The sequence below is a fragment of the Hemitrygon akajei genome, chromosome 19 (genome assembly GCF_048418815.1).
Source record: "Hemitrygon akajei chromosome 19, sHemAka1.3, whole genome shotgun sequence".
Taxonomy (NCBI): domain Eukaryota; kingdom Metazoa; phylum Chordata; class Chondrichthyes; order Myliobatiformes; family Dasyatidae; genus Hemitrygon; species Hemitrygon akajei.
Genome location: NC_133142.1, coordinates 39,924,387 through 39,941,952, shown reverse-complemented (window position 1 = coordinate 39,941,952; position 17,566 = coordinate 39,924,387). Strand labels below are relative to the sequence as shown.

Here is a 17,566-nt window from a genome sequence, read left to right as displayed (position 1 = left end):
AATCTGAACTGACTGGGGTCTGCAAGTGAGGAAATCAAGGATCCAATTAAGATCAAGGACTTGACATTTATTGATTAGTTTTTGAGGAGACCATGGTATTGAATGCTGAGCTTTATTCAATAAAGAGCATCCTGATGTATGTATTTTTGCTCTCCAGATATTCCAGGGTTGAGTGAAGAGTCAATGAAATGGCATCGCCTGTTGACCTGTTGTGCTGGTAGGTAAATTGGAATGGATCCAAGTCACTCGTCAGGCAGGAGTTGTTAAGTTTTATCACCAATCTTTCAAAAAGGCTTGTGGTTGTAAGTGTTACTGGACAATAGTTACAGAGGTAGACTGCAATGTTCTTCTTAGACACTGGTATAATTGAAGCCAACTTGAAGCAGATCAGCGCCTCAGACTGCTGAAGTGAGAGATTAGGGATATCTGTGAACAGTATAGCCAGTTGTGCAAATAGTGCCAACTGTGCAAAAAAGTTAAGTTTGCATTTTAATCTGGATTTGAAAATGACTGAAGCACAAATAACATGTAGGAACATATTTGGTCAGAGGCCTCCTTAATTTGACTTGAGAAGTTAGTTGATCTCAACAAGTAGGTCTATCTCATGTACAGTATGAATCATCAACCATAAAGTAAATATGGGCAAGTTCACTGGAGTGAAAGACACAGATTTGAAGTTGTTTTAAATTTGAATAACGTATGTGTGTGTGTGTGTGTGTAAAATAAAGAGTCATGGGGTCCTATTAATAGCAGAGTTCAAAGTGAAGGTGATTAATTATCATCTTGTCTTGTGTAGAAATAATCTAGTACAATTATTTCACATGATAGCAGCTGTTTAAAGCATCCACTTTCTTTGCTATTGCTCTGGCAGTGAATGTCACAACAATGCAATGAAGTTATGTCATTTACAAGTATCAATATAACCTTCAAATGCAACACCTTTACTGCATAAATTAATTTGTAACCTTTTAATAATGTTTTTTTTATGAACTGATATACTCCTTTAAAAAGGTGATAATTAGAAAACTCAACAGGAATAAGGTGCAAGTGTTAATCACTGCTATTCAATGAACCACATTAAGCATTTTAACTTCAACAAATTGTCCACATAGCAATAACAAAGAGGTAGGATAAGGTCCTTTTCAATTGGACGTCGTGGATGGATGATTAACAAAGCATTTTACATAGCTCAGTAAGGTGTATTAAGAGCTTACACCATTTACAACAAGTAGCAAAATCAAAAACTGTGGATGCTCAGAAAACAGTAAAATCTTTAGCTGAGGACTCCAGTGATTATCAAGGCAGCTTGGAACAGCTGACAGCTCAGAAGTTAAATTACCTCATCAGTGAGACATATGGATCAGTAGGATTCATGTTGGATCTCATGTCTATTCTCAGTTGCATGTTTCCAAGATCATTGTAAGGCAAACATAATGATTCTCACTTCAAATATTTTATGAAAGAAAAGATAAAGCCAGTATTTATTCTGTCAGTGTTTAATAGTCTATGCGAGAAATTAAACAGTTTTGAATATCAGGTAGGTACAGAATTAACTTTGGTTGTTGCATATCCATGATCTAACATCATGCCGTCACATTATTAAATGTTGTACATGAATAAAGATCATTTATTAGAGATATTAGAGGGCACCTAATGCAATTCAAATGTTCTACAGCAAGGACACAATGTCTTTGTGGGCAGAACAGGGAATATCGTTGAATAATAAAATAAAGAACACAATCTGTACTGGAGAAACAGCCCCTGTATAATTTAGCAGCCTTAGTTGTTGCTATATTTTTAAGCAGATGTTGCTCACATACTCTATGATCGACCCTGATTTGCCCTCTGTTCACATGGCGTCATCAATAAATATGGAATTGTTCAAGATTTCAGTCTGCGGTGATAGTTAATTGCATAGTTCTAATTAACAGGCTTTGAATTCATTGAATATTTGTTTCCTTGCTGCCCACTTGTAATCATTTTGGTTGCCTGGTGCAGCACAATACTCTCATTAGTCATTTCACATTTGAGTTGCCGCCAAGGGAGAAACATGGTGGCATTCATTCAAAACCAGCTTGACACTTCTGGAATTGACATTGTGGGATGTTTATCTGTTGACCTATGAGGCTAAAGGAATCAGTGTGCTGAATGGAATTTTACCATTGGACGAACTATTTCCTTCAAGTTTAGAGGCAGATTTTAATTGCAATTGCCTGGGGACAATGGACAGCACCTGTTTTAAAAGTCCCGGTTGAGAAAGTGTCAGTTATTAAACAATAACATTCGCCACAAGGTGATTATATACAAACAGTGCAATCTGGACATGGATCACCTCAGTAATTATCTAGGAGCATCTGGAGATTATGCAGAATGCAACCATCATGTAGTTGCTGTTTGCTCTGCTATGTTCTATCCAAACAATCTGTTATCATTGGAAAGTTATTGACAGTTAAGATGCTTGCAGATGGAAGTATCAGGGATTATACAACTGTGACAATACATTATAAATGAACAGTAAGTGTCAATTACTCAGCTGGTTTTCAAATATATTTAGAACTCTGAGAGTAGCTGGTGACTTCCAACTTGCCTTCCTAACTCACTTCAGTACAAATTAGCTTATTTTCACAATATTTTCGTTGACTGTGTTTTTATCTGATAAGGCTTACTTCGCTGATAATATGAAAACTGGCAGTACATGATCTATGCATATTTGACTCTGCTGCCAGAAATGAGTTGGTCACTAGAAAAGAAAGTAATATATAAGAAGCAGTTAATGGAATAAATGCCTTAAAACTGATGTATTCAGCACTTCTACCACATTGTTTAAAAAGAAACATAGTTTGGTCTCAAATACTTTAAAATTAGTCTTTTGCTTTATAATCTCAATCTTACGGATTATTGTAGATAGTGCTTGCAGAATATTATACAAATATTGTGAGATTTTTTTTAACCAGTGTGTCTTTCACAACACTGCAGAACATCATTACTTTTCAAATGCTCTGAACATGACAAAGCCAGAGGTCTTAGGATAATTTGTATTTACTAGGGTTCAAAAGAATGAGAGGAGATCACATTAAAATTGATGTAGTTTTGATGAGTCTGGACAGATAAAACACAAGAAGGATGCTCCTGTTAATGGGGAAGTGCAAAACTCATGGATCAAAGATGTAAGATAAAAGGTAACACACAAAAAGCTAATGGAACTCATCCGGTCAAACAGCACCTATGGAGGGAAATAGACAGTAGTTATTTTGGTACAAGACCGTTCATCAGGGCTGGAAACAACGAGGAGACACAACCAATATAAAAAGGTGGGGAGAAGGGATAAAGCAAGAGTTGGTGGATAATTGGTGGATCCAGGCAGATGGTAATGATAGGCAGATGATGGAGTGGACAGCATACAAGCAATGTAAGAAGCTGCAAGATGATGGATGGAAATGATAAAGGGCTGAAGAAGGAATTTGATAGAAGAGAACAATGGACCATGGAATAAAGGGAAGCGGATGAGGATGGAAACCAGGGAAGGGAAAGTTTGGATGACGGTCAAATTGAGAGTGCAGAAGATAGGAGAGAGATCGGATGATTAGGGGTCAGTGGGATAAGGGGGAAAAGGGACAGCAGGGAGTGGCTACAGAAGTTTCATGCCATCAGGTTGGAGACTATCAAGGCAGCATATGAGTGTTTTTCCACTTAGCTGTATGTAAACTTGACATGGCTATCCAAGGCTGCTTCTATTGCCATATCTATGTGGGAATGAGTAAGTAGAATTAAAATGACTGGCCACCAGGAAATATCGGCTAGCTTGGAGGTGAAGCAGTAAAGCCAATTAGGATTGCCATGAGGGAATATTCTCTGACACTGGAGACAGTGGAGATCTGAAGTGCTTGAATAGCCTTTTCCTAATTTATCTGGCTGGATGGACTGGATCTTGGTCAAATACCGGTATCTATAGAAAAGACATCTCCAAGCTCCTGCATGGTACTAAGCTGAAGATTCTGCTTAAGTTATTCTTCCTGGGTCTGTGGAGCAAGGCTTTAACTCAGCAATCTTGAATCACAAGTGCATGTGATCACTGGGCCAGAGTTGATGCTGCTTAATTTTTGTTCACACTGGCAAATAATATCACTTGGCATCAGGATCTGGATGTCATAATTAGACTAGAAATGTTTTAATATCTGAGGCTCTGCCTGGCAATTAAAATTTCAGTATTGAAATGCAACACAAACATAGTGGTTAGAACTTGGCTGCCATTTTAATCCCAAAATTGTCATTTTTAAAGTGTGGACAGAGTTCAAAGTATAGCTTTTAGTATTGCAATTGGCTTGTTATTGCTACACATACCACAATACTGTGAAAAGCTTGTCTTGAATACTGTTCATACAGATAAATTCATTATATTGTGCATTGCACTTGAGTAAAGTAGACCAATAACAATGCAAAATAAATTGTTAAAACAAAATTACTTTTCTGCTTGGAATTTACAAGGCCAACATATACTATATTTATAAAGCGATTGCATGTAATAAAAGCACAAAAATATTCATGAGTTAAATCAATCAGTTTTTATTTTATGTTACATGCAAATTGAGGGAAGATATTCTTTCTTTTAATTCAAAAGGATGAAGAAAATATTGAGTTGTCTTAATCAAAATGTCAAAAATCATCCAATAATTTAATATTTTCAGCAACAGCCCGACAGCTTTCCAAGGTTACAATTTTTGCAGAGGCCCAAGAAGTATCCTAACGTGCTAGATCTGGCTTTAGAACAACTTGCATATTAAAGTTATGAACAACTGATGTGGGAATTTTATATCTTTTAGTGTGTTATTATACACAAGATGGAGAATGAGGACAATATTGCTGACTCAGTCTTTTTCCTTGCATAATTATTATTGAAGCCTTCAATACTTGTTGCAAGGTTTTGAAAATGCATAGTATTTTGCATTGTTCCATATGGTCTCTACACTTGTTTTATCACAGCAGCAAGTAAATCTCTCATGTCAGCAATGATTGTTGATACAAATTGACAGCAATTTTCATCCTTCTAACACTATTAGAATGATGAGGACATCATGAATGTAAATTAATTTTCAGTGTTAAAGAGAAACCTTCCAGCTCACCTTCACTGCAATTAACCTGAGATGGTTTGGTGCAAGTTTGTAAATATAGCGCCAGATGTTTCCACCTGCTGATGAGGCTAGCAAGGGGCTAACTCTATGATAGTCACTAATAAATTCAATAGGGAATTAAGAACAGACTCCTTTCACTAAAGGATTGTAAACATATGGATCACCTGCTGGTTGCGATGGAATACAAGTGCCTTTGAGGCAAAAAAATGAAAGGTAAAGATAAGATGATTTGATTAAATATAGAAGAGTGGAAACACAAACATATTTCACTTGGGATGAGTGATCTAGTTCAATGCTGTAAGCATTCTATAATACATTTTTACTCTCTTTTCATTGTGATGCTGGTGTGTAAGTCATGAATTCTGTTTGAAGTTAACATGAAATGAGTACATTCACTCATTTTATGTTAGTTTATCAATATTCATTAAGAGTTTTTAATTTGTTCATAATGTTTCTCAAACACTGAATTTTTGGTTCAATTTTTTGTTTGAGATTAGTGTTAGAAGCTACACTCTCTGAATGCATGATTTTCTTTCACAAGACAGATTGCATAAGGACAAAATATATGGGTGCGAGAGATGGTCATTAGGTTTTCAAAGTTCCTTCTCAATTCACGGCTGATTTGCTGCCTCAAATATTATTTCTGACATTATTTCCATATCCCTTGATTTTTTTTCATATGCAAAACATTATCAACACCTGTTGTGATTGCAATCAATGAAATAGCCTCTGCAAAGAAATTTCCAAAGATTAACCATTGCATTTTAGCACCAATTGTCTTGCTGCTTATTTGGAGACTTTGATCCTGGCTCTAAGTATACCACAGATCAGGTAAAAAAATTGGATGAGAGAAACAGAGTTAATGTTAAGGATTATGACAGTTTAACTCTGTTTCTACCTATGCACAGATGCTGCCTGATCTGCTGAGATTCTCCAGCTGTTTATTTCATGAGATTTTAAGCTTTTGTGGTATTTTGCTGCACCATTAAACTAATATGACCTACCAAGACCTGTAATCAAGACCTTCACTATCTTGAGTTTCAATGTTAATTAAAAATATGCTATATGTCCCTTGCACTATTTAAGTGTTAAATACAACAATTTTCTAACATTACCGCACAATCAAGAAAACTAGACTTCTACATTTTCATTCCAAAGATTTGTTTACTTGAAAAGACTTATACTATACATCAGGAAATCTGAAAGTAAACAGAAAATGTTGGAAAGACTTGGTAGATCAGGCACAATGGATGCTGTCTGTACCATTAAGAGTTTCTAGAACTTTCTGTTTCATTCCCAAAGTCCAGGATTGTCATTTCCCATTTGATTGGCAATTAAATTCAACCACAGTGATTTTTGGCAGTGAGTACCAGCCAAAACAGGCAAAGATTGTTAGCATGTTTATGTTGGATGAATCAATTGTATGCAACCAATTTGTTTGTAGGAAAGACAAAAGAAAATATTTAGGTTGCTCAGGGTCCAATAGACATTCTGCTCAAAAGGCATTATTGTTATGATTCAGCAGCATCATGTTTATTTTGCTGGACCATTCATGAACACAAATTTCTTGGCAGTAGTGAATGCAACTATAAAGTGGCCAGAAGTGTTCACAACAGCCTTCGCTACCGCTACAGATTCGCACACCGCTGATGTGGTGAGAAGCCTCTTCTCAAGGACTGGTGTTCCAGATCACTTAGTCAGTGACAATGAACTGTTGGTTGTGGAAAATGAATGGAATAAGACATATTACATCTGCTCTGTACCACCTAGCCTGGAGGGAAGGTTTGTTCAGCGTCTAAAGAACGCACTGCAAGCAATGTTAGCAGAACACAATACACTAACATTGAATCTGTTATGGTTTTATTCTATTATGCATTTACTGAATATGCCCGCAAGAAAATAAATCCCAGGGTTGTACATGGTCACATATGTGTACTTTGATAATCAGTTTACTTTGAACTTTGAACGTCGAATGACAAGCGGCGCATCATACCAAGATTCACCGGATGATGTGGATCATAATGTGTGAGTACAGTGTCTGATGTCACCATTTCCTTTACCTGTTTGAAAGTCACCTCATACTGCTTTGGCTATTGCCACTTCTTCTGATCTTTAGTAATGAGTTCAAGGGATGAAGCATAGTAGCCAGGTTTGGCAGGAACAAGTGATAGTAATTAATAAATCCTAAAATAGACATAACTGTGACACTTACGTTGGTTTTGGAGCATCCATCACTGCTGGAATTTTCTCAGCATACTTGTGTAATCTTTTTGCCTCAATGGTGTGACCATAGTAAGCGATGCTTGGTTGAAAAAATTCACACTTGTTGCATTGTGCCTTGAAGCCATAACCTTCCAATGATTTTAACACTGTCTTGAGAATTTAGAGATGTTCCTTGTCATTCTTGCTGGTAACAATGATGTCATCCAGGTAACACTGAGTGCCTGTGCACTGTTCCAGTACCTGTTCTATAGCTTTCAACTAGAGTACAGGTGCAGATGCTAGATCAAAACTAAGCCTATTATCGCAATAGAAACCTTTATGAGTGTTAATGGTGAGAAACACATTGAACTCTTCTTCCATCTCCATCTGTAGATGACCCATTCTACTTTGCTACTAGGACACTGGTGTTACCCATGGGTTCCACTCAACCTTGGAAAGAACTCCTTCAGCCTCTGTGTGATCTAGCTCATTGGCTATTTTATTACAAATGGTGTAAGGACAGGTTTTGTAGAATTTGGATGTGATTTTCATTCAACATTATTTTAGCATTGATATGTTTAACTTTTCTAATGTCATTCCTGAACACTACTGTGGCATCATCCAGTACCTTTCTTAATTCACTTTCAGTTGCTCTATTGTAGGCAATATGATAGACAAATGTGGATGGATCTCCAATCAAATTATAGTTATCTGAGCTAATCATGTCCCCACAATGCTGGTCCTTCTGTTTTTACCAGATACAAGCTCAATGTTACTTGTTGTATTTTACAGTTACGAATGTCATTCCCACAGGAGTTATCGTTTTTTCCAGTATATTTTCTTCGTTGGATACCTGCAGGCTTTAGTTTGGTATCTTTGAAAAGTCATTCAAACTCATTTTGAGAAATGACTGAAACCACTGAACCAGTGTGAAATTCCATCTTAATGAATTTGCTGTTCACTTCTGGCATAAACCATATTGCTTGTCTATTGTTAATTTTCATACTGTAAATCTCAAGGCTACACAGTACTGTATCACACTCATTAATATCAGATATTCCGTCAACAGCATGCAGATTAGTGCTCTTTCTAAAACTGCAACATGACTTTTTATCTTCTTCTCTTCCCTGTGGTTTATTTATTTTTGTCTATCCAACATGCTCTTTGTTTGTGCCCTACTTTTTTTGCATTTTCTTTCAAGTTTCATCTTTAAACCTGCATTTGTTGGTGTGCGTGTGCCCCTGACACAATGGTAACACAACTTGTTCAGCCAAGCTGGTTTCTATTTAGATGTTGCAATTCCGTTGATGCTCAGTTTCATTCCTGACTGCAACGCAATTGTGGATCTGGTTTCTGTTTCTATTGATGCAAAAATTACAACTATTCTTTTAAATGTGAGTTGTGCTTCAGTTAGCAGCCATACTTGAATGCTATCTTGTAGAATTCTACAAACAACATGAGCTCTCAGTGCATCTTTAAGCTCATAATAGAACTGACAATGCTCAGATTTTTTTTTCAATTTAGCCATTTAAGCAGATATGGCTAATGGCTAAATGGCTGGGATGCTTGTGTACTTAGTATTATTTAGTGAAGAATCACATATGACATAATGGTGTAATGATGTATTCTATTCATGGTGTTCTTTCATAAAACCTGTAATGAATTTTGTAAACAAAGAATGCTTAATCAAGCAATACATTTACAATATTTCTCAAAAATTACTGGCATATTAAATGCACTAAACTCCACCATCCTTTCTGACCTCTCCCCTTCCTAATGCTTCACTTATCCTTCATAGAAAATGGACAGAACTTATGGAATCAAATTTACTTCTGTACACAATGTGATACAGGTCTCCAAGCCTTTAAATGAATAACCTGTTCATTTGTAATTTAGCCCAGTCATATAGAAAAGAGAAATTGCCTTTCAACTCACGAGAGAGCATAAGCCATCAAGTTTTTGCTGTTGATGTTTCTGTCGCAGGTATTTTTTTTATGAGGTCGAGTTGCTAGCTCAGCACTCAACCCATGCATGGGAGCCAGCTGGATTCGAACTCTGGACCTTCCGTCCCAAAGTCCAGCACTGTTGCCACTACACCACCAGCTGGTGGGCCCAGTCATATGATGAAACAAAACTTATTTTGCCAATAATTTGCTTATCATTTATTTAGTTATCACACAACTGCAGTTATTCACTGTTGGTACTATTCTAGGAATACAAGTTCACTGCCTTTCAATCACCTTTCAGGATGAATCTAATCATTTGGTGCAATTGAAAAGTTAATCCTAAAGAAATAATACATACCACCAGCAGTAAATGCAGAAACAGTCACCACTGGGTGGTTATCAATATGTTTTATTAAACTGAAGAAACTCTCTTCAGTTTATTAAAAAAATATTAGAAGAGAAGTCATATTACTCCAATCTTATTTAAATAGAGAGATCATATTCATCTTTTATTTGAGTTAGATTATATAGATTCCCAGCTGGATGCTGTAAGTATTCTCATTTTCAGGTGGATTGTTATAAAAAGAATAGATTTTATCATCAACAAGGAAGAAAGGATATTCTAACTTGAAGGAGAGACTGGTTGAGTAGTTGCAAATTTGTATCAGGATACAATTAACTTAATCTTAATTAACTTGAAATGAGGCACTTTCTGTTAGCAGCCTTTGTGCATCAAGAAGTAGGGCAGACAACTAATAGGTGATTAATGGGGCAGATTGAAGATTACTCACAAATTACCATAAAACTACACTGAAATACTGAAAGAGAAAGAAAGGTAGGGCTGGGGGGAGATTATAGTGAGGGGGGAAAAAGAGAGAGAAAGAGAACCAGACTAAAATTATAGATAGAGATGGGGTAAGGGGGGGGGGGTAGGGGTATTAACGGAGGTCTGTGAGTTGAAACATCAACAGCAAAAAGTTGATGGCTTATGCTCTCTTGTGAGTTGAAAGGCAATTTCTCTTTTTTATATGACTGGGCTAAGTTACAAATGAATATTCAACTCACAGACCTCTGTTGCTACCCCTGCCCCCCCCCCCACTTACCCCATCCCTATCTATAATTTTAGTCTGGTTCTCTTTCTCCCCCCTCACTATAATCTTCCCCCCAGCCCTACCTTTCTTTCTCTTTTATTTCCCATAATTCTCCACCTTCCCCCTAACCCATTTCCCTCCAGCCTATCACTTCCCAGCTCTCTACTTCATCCCTCCCCCCACTACTTATCCCTCCTCGACCATCCCATGTTACTTCACTCCTGATGAAGGGTTTCGGCCCGAAACGTCGTCACTACCTCCTCCCATAGATGCTGTCTGGCCTGCTGAGTTCTGCCAGCATTTTGTGTTTTTATTTGTGATTAAGCAAGATTTTAGTTGTGGTTTTTGCCTAAGTATAGTAGGCAGATATTGAAGCTAAGAAACAAATGGGGATTTCTAATGAATTCCATTGAAGATTCACCATTGCAGCTTTTTTTTGAAGCAAAGCCACAATTCTTGGAATTTCATGTGTAGCTGTGCAGATGCAAGAATTTACTGCCATGTTATACAGCTTAATTACAAGCAGTGAGCCTTGCTGTTATTGCCACTGCAAGTTCTAGGTAAAATTTCCTGGCCTTTGTCAATGACTCAGTTATGATCAAATGGCATAGTGCAGCATTCCACTTTACAGCTTTCAAATCATTTTTTTAAATATAGGACCACAAGTAAACGTTCCCATGATTTGAGACCTGCATCCCAAAGTTTTGAAAGAGGTGTTTAAAGAAGGAATAACAGTGCATAGTTCCCTGAAGGTGGAGTCTCATGTAGATAGGGTGGTGAAGAAGGCTTTTGGAACGCTGGCCTTTATAAATCAGAGCATTGAGTACAGAAGTTGGGATGTAATGTTAAAATTGTACAAGGCATTGGTAAGGCCAAATTTGGAATATTGTGTACAGTTCTGGTCACCGAATTATAGGAAAGATATCAATAAATTAGAGAGAGTGCAGAGACGATTTACTAGGATGTTACCTGGGTTTCAGCACTTAAGTTACAGAGAAAGGTTGAACAAGTTAGGTCTCTATTCATTGGAGCATAGAAGGTTGAGGGGGGATTTGATCGAGGTATTTAAAATGTTGAGAGGGATAGATAGAGTTGACGTGAATAGGCTGTTTCCATTGAGAGTAGGGGAGATTCAAATGAAAGGACATGATTTGAGAGTTAGGGGGCAAAAGTTTAAGGGAAACATGAGGGGGTATTTCTTTACTCAGAGAGTGATAGCTGTGTGGAATGAGCTTCCTGTAGAAGTAGTAGAGGCCAGTTCAGTTGTGTCATTTAAGGTAAAATTGGATAGGTATATAGACAGGAAAGGAGTGGAGGGTTATGGGCTGAGTGCGGGTAGGTGGGACTAGGTGAGATTAAGAGTTCAGCACGGACTAGGAGGGCCGGAATGGCCTGTTTCCATGCTGTGATTGTTATATGGTTATATGGTTATAAGTAATAGATGTATTGGTTGCCATCTTCCAACATTCCATTAAATCTAGAATAGTTTCCACTTATGCGATATTTGCAAATATAACCACAATGTTTGTGAATGAGTGAGAAAGTAAATGGCTAATAGATCTGTTGGCCTGACATTATTGCAAGAGAATGTGTTACGTTCCCCAGTAACCGGGTAATTTACCAGCAAAGATAGATGGGTCCGCTGAGCCTGGTGCTACTATTTTCAAACGTTTTATTTATAAAGGGGCACAAACGTATGGTTAATACAAAACATTCAGATCATATACATCGTCAAAACTCAATCTGAAGCATAGGTGTAGTAATAATCAATCAAAAATGAGCTCTATCGTTGTCTAGGGGTTAAACGATTTGTCCAATTAAAATATAAAAGTCTCGCCAGTTCATGGAGGCTTTTTGCCGCTTGAGGGACCGCTGCGTGTTCACGGGTTGTAGAGAGAAAATAAACTTGCCAGCCTTCTGGACTCAAAGCGTGAGATCGAGAACGGGAGTTCCTCATTGTCAGTCCGAACTCCTTTTCGGGGTTATTAGCCACTCGATTCCCTAGCTAGGGGATCCGAATCACACGTGGCTTCCGAGCAGCTTCCCGTTATTACGAGAGGAATGAGCGATGGGGTCCGTCTAGTGCGTCGCTGGAGTACCGCCTCCAGCAGTCTCCTTTTTATCATGGCTGGCAGATTTGTAAATGTCAATCAAGGTAGGGTGAGGCCATCCCCACACCACATTGCCCGAGGGTGTCCATGTCCCTGATAGCTGGCACGTACTATAGAGTTGCAATTCACACAGGTGCCTCTAAGAACAATGGTCAAATCCGTGGCATTGTCTCTCATTTCCTGGGTCCAAGACCCGAATTAATAGCGATCTTGCGATTCTCTTGAAGGAGGGGGCTGAGGTCATGACAAATGTTATTAAGAAAGTGATGACAGGATTGTGGACAGTCAAATGAATTTATCAATAGGAAATCATTCTGACATTTGTTGAGATTATAACTCCCTGAACAGAAAAGTCAATTAACTGGATGTGGTGTATTCAGGTTTTGTGGAATGTAAGGGTCTAAGAATAAGATAGAGCAAATAAGATTGGGGAAAATTGTGATTTGGGATTTTGCCTTAGCTGATGAACAGAACAAAGGACGTTGGAATAGAGGGATCATTTTCATATTTTCAGGTTATGACCAGTGGGCGCCACAAGAATCACTGCTGGCCCCAGTTGAATGGTGTCTGTGTCAGTGATTTGGATGAAAATATCAAACATCAAATATCCAAGCATGTTGTGCTATGACAAGTGACAAGAGTTATGGGAATCTTCAAATAGACAGGCAACATGAACGGATGACAGCACGATGGAAGAGATATACAGTACTGTATTATATAAAAATACAAGATCACTCACCAACTTTGCTTGAGAAAACTGAAAATCGGGCTATTTGTTTTTAAATTTTGAGGAATTTAGGTTGGTAATAATCAGAGGGACCCGATGTCCTTATAGATTAATCACTGAAAGTTAGTACGCAGGAAGTGTACACCTAGGAAGCCACATACAAGACAAGACTTGAATCCAGGATTAAAGATAAGTCAATTCAGGTCTACAGGTTTCTGCTGACAAAACAGTTAGAATATTGTCAAGGTCTGGTCTCACTTTTGAAGGGAGAGTAGAAATGTAATGAAGGTTAATCAGATTGATTAATGAGATTTCATGCTGTCACTATTGTGATGGAGAGCACTTGATAAACACACTCCTTATAAACCTTGCCTTGTCATTCTGCTATTGTCGCAGTGAGTGTACACACTTAAATGTCTTCCCACTGTCTTCCCTCCACATTGCTATATATATTCAGGATCAGACACTAAAGTTTAGTTTATTAGCATTCTTCATTTGTACATAACTGTAACTGTGTGATTGTGTTGAGCCTTCTGCTGTTTCACACCGTCATGTCCCAGCAGTCACGTGGTGCTGAAGCATTTAGGTTGGCTTTATGGTGCCTTTCCTGCCATACACAGTATCATGTTCATATATAGTCCTAAGTTAACTTTGTGGGTAATTAAAAATGGTCTGTCCTGGTGCTTTATAAATTGTGGGAGAGTGCTAGGGTGCCTGGAGTTCACATTGGACAAGAATGAGTATGGAGATATTATTGTGTTTTCTTATAGGTATCATTTTGTAAGTATTGGCATTTTCCTTTCAGTATTTTTACTAATTCTTGTAAGTTTGATTTTTGATGCAACTAATAAACACTCTTGCACCAAAGTGCTAAGCAACTCCAGCCATTTTGTTTCGGTCATATATATCTAATAAATATTCTTTGGGTGCCAGGTGATCTCATTGCAACTTGGCAACATTCTTATTGAACTTTACATGGCAGATGGTGGGATGAAAAGAACCTAAGGCTTCTAATTTAAGTTTAAATTAACATACAACCAAAATTGATCCCACGCGTCTTGCACTTTTCCTTCACTGTTAATTCTTCCCAACATGTGTTCATATGATGAAATCTTAACCATTTCCTCAGTCCATTCCCTCACAGTGGGATATCTGTTTTTTTTTCCAGTTTTGCAATATAATTCTTGCAGCTGTGATGAGACCCACCTTTAAAATAGTAAATTTGTCCTTGTTTACATTAGGTATCATTGTCCTATCACCCAGGAGACAAAGCCATGGGCACAAGGGCAGTGTAGGACCCAACCAATTCCCCAACAAATCTAGAACTTTATACCAAAATGGACGAAACATGGAACACTCCCAAATCATGTGAAAATATGTGCCCACCTCATTTTTACATGTCCAACATAAATGATTATCAACAATCCCATTAGCTAAGATTCCCAGATCTGCTCATAATACTCCAAGTATGGTCTGAACAATGCCTTATAAAGCTTCAGGATTATATCTTTGTTTTTATAATCCTGACCTCTCAAAATGAATGCTAACATTTGTCAGTTCTTTGTCCACCATTACTATCTCTCCAGCATAATTTTCCAGTGGTCTAACATCCACCCTTGCCTCCCTTTTACTTTTCATATAGCTAAAAAACCTATGGCATCCACTTTTATATTATTGGCTAGCTTACCTTCATATTACATCCTTTTTCTCCTTATTGCTTTTCTAGTTGCTTTTTGTTTGCTTTTAAAAGTTTCCCAATCCTTTAGCTTCCCATTAATTTGTAATACATCATGAATCCTTTTATTTGCTTTTATGCTATCCCTAACTTCCCTTGTGAGCCATGGCTGCCTCATCCTCCCTTTATAATGTAGATTCTTCTTTTAGGATAAACTGATCTTCCAAATTATTCCCAGATACTCCTGCCACTGCTGTTCTGTCATCATCCCTACTACTACACCCTGACTATCAACTTTGGCCTCTGTAGTTTTCTTCACTCACTTCAAGGCCGATATAAAGATTTCAAATTCTCTCTCTCAAACCACAGGGTGAATTCTAACATATTATGATAACGGCCTTCTAAGGGTTCCTTCACCTGAAGCTCCCTAATCAAATCTGGTTCATTGCACAACTCCTAATTCAGAACTGCCTTTTCCCTAGTAGGCTCAACCATAATTTGCTCTAAAAAGGCATCTTATAGATAGTCTACAAATTCCTTCTTTGGGGATCGAGAGGCAATCTGATTTTCCCAATCTATATGCATATTGAAATCCCCCATGACCTTTGTAACATTGGCCTTTTTACATGCCTTTTCTACCTCCTATTGTAATGTGTACCTCATCAGTCACAATGCAGCAAAGAGATGATTGAAAGAAGGATTTGGTGGGCAATTCAATATTGCAGGGGACAGAAGACTTGGGTATATTAATGAAGTAAAAGCGCAAAAGGCTTTGCATTATTGATCAAGGAGGCTATTACTGCAGCAATGAAGGCAGATATCCTTGAAGTCTCTTCAAATGAGGCTGATAGGCAGAGCTTAGAAATTAAATAAAACACTCAGTTTGCTGAGATTACATTCAGTGGGACACGGGAGAAAATATGCAAACAATTCAAAGAAAGTCAGAAGTGCAATGGAGGTATAGTAGTAAAGGCTTTAAATTTGCCCAATGCTGATTAGAATTGTCTCACTGTGAAAGGTTTAGATGGAGATGTAATGTGGAAGCTCTTTGTGCCAGCATGTAGATAAGTGTTCAAAGAGACAGTATACACTGAGACTTAGAAACAAAAACATAACAGACTGCAGATGCTGGAATCTGGAGCTAAAAATTTAAAAAAAAACTCCTGGAGGAACTCAGCAGGGCAGGCAACATCTGTAAAGAGAAATGAACAATGTGTTGGGTCAAGCCCCTTCATCTGGAGCAGTCTCCAGATGAATGACCTTGACCTGAAACATGGACTGTCCATTTCTCTTACTGAATGCCAGACCTGCTGAGTTCCTCCAGCAGACTCTTTGGTGCTTGTGAAATGATGATGAGTAAGCTACTGAAGTGTGGGTGTAGCCATTTTGTGGAGAGCAAACACAACTTATTAAGTTTCAAGGAGGTTGTGGAAAGAGATAAGGGGTGGTCTGGAAATTAAAGACCCAGAGTGAGAGGTCTGAGAGATGTCCAGTTTCAATACTATAAGGTGCGATGTGCTGACTGTAAGCTGAGTGAAGTTACCTACAGGTAATACTACATAGGACACCTGGAATTTCATGGAAGTTTAGGACCAGTGTGTTTCTATAAGGGTACAATGTAGGGACAACAAATCAAGTGAACTCTGAATGCTAAGAGTATCAAGGATTTGAGAAAGACAATAAAAAAGATATATGGAAAGTCTAGAGAGCTGAAAATAGATAATATAGAATGTGTGGCAGGTTGCTTGGAAAAAAAAGAGGATCCACAAGATATCACTGGTGGACTAAATTAGAGAAAATGCCAAGGTATTTTATAAATATATTAGGAGAAAAGGGGTAACCAATGAAAGACTAGGATCTGTTAGAGACCATCAATAAATGCATGGAGATTGAGAATGTGAACAAGGTCTTAAATGAATAGCTCTCAAATGCATTCACTGCTGTGAAATACATTGGCATTGCATATCTTGGGGAGAGGATAAAGATATTTGACAGCAGGTTCAAATTAAAAAGGAGGATATGTCTGAAGTCTGTACAGATGGATAAATCCCCATAGGTTGACAAGATGTTTCCCAGGCTTCCAGCAAGACAAAGGAGCAGATTGCTGGGGACTAGACAGAGATTTTGAAGTCTTTGCTGGATAAATGTGGGACGTTAGATGACAGGAGGACAGTAGGACTTTTAGTGAAGCAGGATAGCAATAAGAAACCTGTAATTTCAAGCCAGTGAGTCCATAATTTTAATATTTAGGAAGTTCTTGGGGAAAAAAAACCTTTCAGAGACAGGATTAGTCTGCACATGGAAAGTTGGGGATTGATCAGCGATAATTATCAGGGCTTTGTGGTGGGCATTACTGTTTGGCTAACTAGGCTGATCTTTGTGAACAAATAACAAAATAAACTGATGAAGGTAAAGTCATTGATGTAGTTTACATGGACATCACAGGGGCCTTTGACAAAGTTTACGAGGAAGACTATCCAAATGATCAGAGCCATGGGATCCAGGAAAAGGTAGCAAACTGGATACAAAGTTATCTTAGTAATATGAGCTAGGGTTGAGCAGAGCATTGATTTTATGAACCTGTGACCAGTAGGTATCTGCACCACAGCTGTCAGCACTAGGACCCATACCATTTGTCAACCCATTAACAATTTGCATATCAATGTAGGAAATACAATTAGTATG

The 17,566-nt window shown here is 37.9% G+C and overlaps 1 protein-coding gene across 8 annotated transcripts in view; it reads left to right on the top strand.

Moving 5' to 3' along the window:
- The window catches only part of LOC140741889 (contactin-4-like), a 2,152,419-nt gene that overhangs the window by 852,133 nt on the left and 1,282,720 nt on the right, over positions 1-17,566 (top strand). The window contains exon 4 of one of the 8 annotated variants that reach the window (XM_073072411.1): positions 158-217. The exons of the other annotated variants lie outside the window; for them this stretch is intronic. The gene's annotated coding sequence lies outside the window, so the exon portion shown is untranslated. The remainder of the gene's footprint in view (positions 1-157; positions 218-17,566) is intronic. 8 annotated transcript variants of the gene reach the window in all.